Genomic DNA, 7,668 nt, shown 5'->3' on the forward strand with positions numbered 1-7,668 from the left:
CCAAAATTATATTAATTTTTCAAATATTTACAATTTTAAATATATTGTTTTTACAAAATTTACAATATTAATTTAAGATTTATATATTAATTTTAAAAACATGGTAAAAAAAATAAAATTAAAAATCTTTTTGGCTTTTTATCCCACTTTAATCAATCAAATATTATCAAAAATATGCGCCCCTCTTTTCGGTAAAGTAATTTCGGTTCCAAGACCTAATTTAACTCATGACGAATTTTTAAATATTTTGGGTTGATTGATTAAAGATATTTATACCTTAAGGATAAACGTTAAATTTCGCAGTGATGTAATAAATTTTTGAATGATATCAATAATTTCGGTCGCCAAACCTAATTTTATTCAATACCAATTTAATACTTTATAGCGAACAAATTAGCGTTTATTATCAAAAGGTTAAAAATAAAAAAAATAAAAATAAAAACTGTACAAACATACCTGTGAAATAGATTTCTTAGTTATATGATCTATCCCATTCATAAGATAGTCGGTTTAATTGGTTTTCCATAGCTACATAGGCGTAACCTCGAGCATTCAGTGTCTTTTCTTCTAAACATATGAACGGTCCGTCTCTGCATAAAGTAACAAATTCGGTATTTGAATAGGTTTGATTATTTCAACATTTACCTCCATGTGACCATTTTCCGCATTTGTGACATCTTTCTAGGTGTCGTGCTCTTCTTTTCACTGCGGATTTTGATTTTCCTTTACCAAATTGTAACTTATTATCTTCGCATCTCGATTCTTTTCTAACTCCGTCCATTCTTTCTCTGATTACTGATACTATTTCACTCGAAAGTGTGTCATTATTACGTTTAGTGATCAAAGCGTGTAGCATTAGACCATGGTTTAGTTCACAGGCAGTCTTCATTTTGTAAAAACCTAAAAAAATAAAAATTCAGAATGGGGGGAGAAGACTAGTTCTTTAGGGTCTGCTAGGGAAAGACCATTCGGGTTCCATTTTCGAGAACTACACGAAAACAGACAATCTAACTCTAACAGAAATACATATTATCCTTTAAAGACTTGATTCTCCCCACACTTAGTTAGCTGTGGTGTCGAAATTGTGATTAACTTCGTTGTCGACTTCCATCGGGCTATGTATGTAGTGTTTAACTCTGTGACCATTAACTTTAAATTCAATCCCATTTGAATTTATTAATTCTATCATTTCGTATGGGAAAACTCTTTTGACTATGAATGGTCCAGACCATCTTGATTTCAATTTTCCAGGAAATAGCTTGAATCGTGAATTGAAAAGAAGAACTCTGTCTCCTTCTTTAAATTCTTTTGAACTTCTGATTCTTTTATCATGCCATTTCTTCGTTCTTTCCTTATAGATTAACGAATTTTCGTATGCTTCATGTCTTAATTCTTCTAATTCGTTTAGTTGACTTAATCGTAGACGTCCGGCTTCATGTAAATCAAGATTACATGTCTTCAAAGCCCAAAATACTTTGTGTTCAATTTCTACTGGAAGATGACGTGCTTTTCCATAAACAAGTCTAAAAGGTGTGGTTCCAATTGAAGTTTTGTAGGCTGTTCTAAAAGCCCAGAGTGCATCCTCCAATTTAATAGACCATTCCTTCGGATTTGATCCTACGGTTTTTTCTAGAATACGTTTTAAAGCTCGGTTGGTATTTTCAACTTGTCAACTTGTTTGTGGATGATATGCGGTGGAGATTTTATGAGTTACTCCATATTTTTTGAGAACTTTCTCAAGTTGATTATTACAGAAATGAGTACCCCGATCACTTATTAAAGCTTTCGGTGTTCCAAACCTTGCAAAAAGACGTTTTAAAAAGTTGACTACAACTCGTGCATCGTTAGTTGGGAGAGCTTGTGCTTCCGCCCATTTAGATACATAATCAATGACTACGAGTATATATATATTATTATGAGATTTTGGAAATGGACCCATAAAGTCAATACCCCAAATGTCAAATACTTCACATACTTGGATGACATTTTGTGGCATTTCATCACGTTGACTTATTTTTCTGGCCCTTTGACAAGCATCACAGGATTTGCAAAGAAGGTGTGCGTCTTTGTAAATTGTAGGCCAATAGAATCCAGCATCATAAACTTTTCTTGCTGTTAGTTGAGGCCCATAATGCCCTCCTGTTGGTCCTGTGTGACAATGGTTTAATATTTTACTAGCTTCATCTCCAAATACACATCGGCGTATTATTCCATCGGGACAACTTTTAAACAGATGTGGATCTTCCCAAAAATAGTGTTTTATATCACTGAAGAATTTCTTTCGTCTTTGGTACGATAATCCTTTTTCAAGGAATCCACAAACTAAGTAGTTTGCATAGTCTGCAAACCATGGAATTTCTTTATAATCTATCTTCAATAGATATTCATTAGGAAAGTTGTCTTATATGGCCGATTCATTTAGAACTTCTAATTCGGAATTTTCAAGACGAGAAAGATGATCAGCGGCGAGATTTTCTGCTCCTCTTTTATCTCGGATTTCAATATCAAACTCTTGTAAGAGTAAGATCCAACGGATTAATCTTGGTTTAGCATCTTGTATTGAAAATAGGTATCTAAGAGCAGAATGGTCGGTATAGACCACCGTTTTTGCTAGAACGAGATATGATCGAAATTTGTCAAAAGCAAAGACAATAGCAAGGAGTTCTTTTTCAGTAGTTGTATAGTTCGTTTGTGCTCCTTGTAACGTATTACTAGCATAATATATAGGTTGAAATCGTTTTTCAATCCTTTGTCCTAAAACGGCTCCCATTGCAAAATCACTTGCATCGCACATTAGTTCAAATGGTAGATTCCAATTTGGTGTTATCATGATCGGTGCATTAGTGAGTTTCTCTTTAAGAATATTAAAAGATTTGATACACTCATCTGAAAAGATGAATGGAGCATCCTTTTCTAGGAGTTTATTCATATGAGTGGCAATTTTAGAAAAATCTTTTATGAAACGTCGGTAAAAACCGGCATGCCCTAGAAAACTCCTAACTCCTCTAACATTGGTGGGATGTGGAAGTTTTGCAATTACATCTACTTTAGCTCTATCCACTTCAATTCCTTCTTTTGAAATTTTATGTCCAAGAACGATGCCTTCTTTAACCATGAAATGGCATTTCTCCCAATTAATTACTAGATTTGATTGTTCGCATCTAATAAGCATTCGTTCCAGATTAACTAGACATGATTCAAATGTATCACCGAAAACTGAAAAGTCATCCATGAAAACTTCCATGCATTCTTCTATCATGTCGTGAAAAATCGCCATTATACACCTTTGAAAGGTTGCAGAGGCGTTGCAAAGTCCAAATGGCATGCGTTTGTAAGCAAAAGTACCATAAGGGCACGTGAATGTGGTTTTCTCTTGGTCCTCGGGTGCTATTGGAATTTGAAAATATCCGGAAAATCCATCTAGAAAACAATAGTAACTATTTCCGGCTAATCTTTCCAACATTTGATCAATGAAAGGTAAGGGAAAGTGATCTTTTCTGGTGGCGTCATTTAATTTTCTATAATCAATACACACACGCCATCCTGTTACAGTCCTAGTAGGAATAAGCTCATTTTTCTCATTTGTAATGACAGTCATGCCACCCTTCTTAGGCACGCATTGAACTGGGCTTACCCATGGACTATCAGAGATTGGATAAATTAGACCTGCATCTAGCAGTTTAATAATCTCTTTCTTAACTACATCTTGCATATTAGGATTTAGTCTTCGTTGGCGTTGCACATACATTTTATGACCTTCTTCCATAAGGATTTTATGTGTGCAATACGAAGGACTTATTCCTTTAATATCATGAATCTTCCATGCAATGGCTGGTTTATGAGCTTTCAACACAGAAATGAGTTGTGATTTCTCATTTTCAGTAAGAGAAGACGATATTATTACAGGTAATTCAGATTCACCATGTAAATAAGCGTATTCCAAATGGTTTGGAAGTGGCTTTAACTCTAATTTCGGAGGTTCTTCCATCGATGATTTGTATCGATATCTATCTTCTTCTTTTAGCATTTGAATTTCTTCTGTTGTTGGTTCATATCCATTAGCTATAAGTGTAGCTAACATTTCAGCTTCATCAATTGGTTCATTACCTTCTCCTAAAGAACATTCTCCTGTTCCTTGTAATTCTGGAAATTCTTCTAATAATTCTGCATGTGCTTCTATAGTTTGAATATAATAACATGTATCATCTGCAGATTGTGGTTGTTGCGTTGCTCTATCAACTGAAAAGGTAACACTCTCATCCTCTATACTTAGGGTCAGTTTCTTACCGAACACGTCTATCATTGCTTTAGCCGTGTTTAAGAATGGTCTTCCTAATATGAGAGGAACTTGAGAATCTTCTTCCATGTCCAAAACAACAAAATCTACTGGAAATACTAAAGTACCAACTTTAACTAGCATGTTCTCCATTATCCCTCTAGGATATTTTATTGATCTATCGGCTAGTTGTATGCTTATTCTAGTTGGTTTCAATTCTCCAAGGTCTAGTTTAGCGTATAGTGAATATGGCATTAGATTTATACTAGCACCTAAGTCTGCCAATGCTTCTATTGAACTAAGACTACCCAGAAAACATGGAATTGTGAAACTTCCTGGATCAGATAATTTTTCTGGTATCTTATTCAACAGCACTGCTGAACAATTAGCATTCATAGTAACAGCCGAGAGTTCTTCCATTTTCTTTCTATTCGTGATCAGATCTTTCAAGAATTTAGCATATCTAGGCATTCCTGAAATCACATCAATGAAAGGAAGATTTACATTTATCTGTTTAAACATATCCAAGAATTTGGATTGCTCGGCTTCAAGTTTCTCTTTCTTCATTTTACTCGGGTAAGGAAGTGGTGGTTGGTATGGTTTAACATAAGGTTTATCCTTAGCTGTGTTATCTTCATTAACCTTTTCAACTACCGGTTCTTTTTCCTTATCTTGATCAGGTTGTGGTTCTTGTGGAGTAAGAATAGCTTCATCAGAAGTTACAGGTATTTCAGGTGGTTTAAGTGTTGTACCACTTCTTGTTGTAATGGCTTTAGCTGTTTCATTCCGGGGGTTAGCATTTGTATCACTAGGTAGACTTCCCGGTTTTCTTTCACCTATTAACCTTGCTAGGTTACTTACTTCTTGTTCCAGATTTTGAATAGAAGCTTGTTGATTTCTAAATGCTTGAGCATTTTGTTCATTGGTTTGTTTCTGAGATGTGAAAAACTGCGTTTGAGTTTCAACTAGCTTCGTCATCATATCTTCTAAATTCGGCTTTTTATCATCGGTTTGTTGTGGTGGTTTGTTTTGAAAATTAGGTCTTTGCTGATTGTAAGTATTATTGGATACTTGTTGATTGCTAGGACCTTGTTGGTTGTTGTATGGAATATTTCTGTTATAATTCTGGTTTTGATTGTAAATTGGTCTTGGCGGTTGATAATTATTCTGATAATTATTTCCAGGCCTTTGGTTTATGTATGAAATATTCTCTCTTTGTTCCATTGTTAATTCAATACTGAGACAATCTTTTGTCAAATGTGGTCCTCCACACTGCTCACAACTAATTCGTATTGAGTGAATATCCTTAGTCATCTTTTCCATTCGTCTCTCCACAGCATCTATCTTTGCAGAAATGGAATCTAAGTCATGGCTAGAATCGGCTCTAGCTGCTTTAGATGATCTAACGATATCTTTTTCTTGGTGCCACTCGTGTGAGTGGGAAGCAGTGTTATCAATAATTTTGTAAGCATCAGTTTCGGTTTTCTTCATAATAGAACCACCAGCTGCTATATCTATGTCTTTCCTTGTAGTGATGTCGCATCCTTGGTAGAATATTTGTACTATTTGACAGGTGTCTAAACCATGTTGCGGACATCCTCTCAACAACTTTCCATATCTTGTCCACGCCTCATATAGAGTTTCATTTGGCTTCTGTGTAAACGTAACAATTTCTGCTTGAAGTCTTACGGCTTTAGATGCAGGAAAGAATTGTTTAAGAAATTTTTCAACTAAAACATCCCATGTATCAATCGCCCCTTCAGGTAACGATTCCAACCAATCTTTGGCTTCTCCCTTTAAAGTCCAGGGAAATAACATGAGATATATCTGTTCATCCTCCACTTCTCGGATTTTAAATAGTGTGCAGATCCTATTAAAGGTACATAGATGTTCATTGGATCTTCCTTCGGCGCACCACTAAATTGGCATTGATTAGTCACCATGTGTAGAATTTGTCCTTTGATTTCATAATCTGGCGCATTAATGTCTGGATGAGTAATTGCGTGACCTTGGCCAGTGCGTTTAGCTCTCATTCGGTCTTCCATACTTAAAGGTTCCAAATTCTCCATAATTGAATTTGTTGAATCGGAATCACTAGAGGATTCTGATTTAATGGTTCGTTCCTCAACAATCTTTGTTTGAATGATTGGTGGTTCCGGAGGAAAGTTTAGTGGTTCAGGATCTACGAATCGTTCCTGAATATTCTCCGGATTCTCAATTGTGAGGTCGGGTTCAAAAAATGGATTATCGGAAATTTGAACTGAAGTACTTGGACGACTGAATGACGATTCTAAAGAAAAATCAACGACGGTAATATTTGCTAAATGTCTTGATCTAGTTACAGGTGGTGAACGTACAAAAGGTGGTGAACGTCTTGCTCGGTGCATTCACTGAATATCCTATTAGTTTTTAAAAGGAAAGAAAAATTATAATAAGTTATCCAATCAATAGACTTTTCTGATTTTGCCCATGTTTCGAATAGCCAAAAGATGCAGCTGAGGGGCAGGATTCGTTTGGTCTCAATATAATTGAGGACTGTTTGGCTTCAATAACTCGGTCCACGTACAAATTCAACTATTACTACGAACCAGAAAATTTTGATGTCTATCAATTTAACCACTTAAAATAAATTTTCGTAATTTTAAGAAAATTAGATAAGAAGTAGAATAAAAATCTATGTCCTAAAACTAGAATAGCGAGAAATAAGAAAGAAAAAGAGTTCGTCGGAAAAAGATCGAAAAAGAAAAATGGTTGAAAAATAAAAGGTGACGGAAAAATAAAAGAAACTTATAAAACTTAAAAATACTTGACTAACCTAACCTTATTACTACAACTAACTTAAAATTATAATCGCAAATTGAGATTACTAATTGGAATGATAATTGATACATAGGTAAAAGTCGTCTAAAATATTAAAGCTTACAGAAAAAACTAAATCCCAAATGGAAATAACTTAAAAAGAAACTAAAACTTAAAAAGACGTCGCAAAATTCTAAAGTACCTAAATCTTAGTCTAAAGAAAAAGCACTTAAGGAATTCTACGGCAAAGCCTAAAAATCTATAAGTAAAAATAACTATGGCAAAAACTGAGTTTAAAACTAAATATGAGCGAAAAATACAAATATTACGCTAAAACAATTAAACAGGGATAAAATATAAAAATATACAAAAAGTTGTAAAAAGTACAATTTTTATAAAAATATTATTTTTATATTATTTATTTATTAAAACTATTAATTTTACAATTTAATTAAACTAATCTAACTAATTATATAAATTAAATAAAAAGTAAAACTTAAAATAAAACTAATTATAATAATAATAAGTATTTAGGGTTTATAATAATAATAATAATTAATAATTACTCCGTAATTAATTGCAGTTAGGGTTTC

This window comes from Rutidosis leptorrhynchoides, chromosome 2 (assembly GCF_046630445.1).
Source record: "Rutidosis leptorrhynchoides isolate AG116_Rl617_1_P2 chromosome 2, CSIRO_AGI_Rlap_v1, whole genome shotgun sequence".
NCBI classification, from domain to species: Eukaryota; Viridiplantae; Streptophyta; class Magnoliopsida; order Asterales; family Asteraceae; genus Rutidosis; species Rutidosis leptorrhynchoides.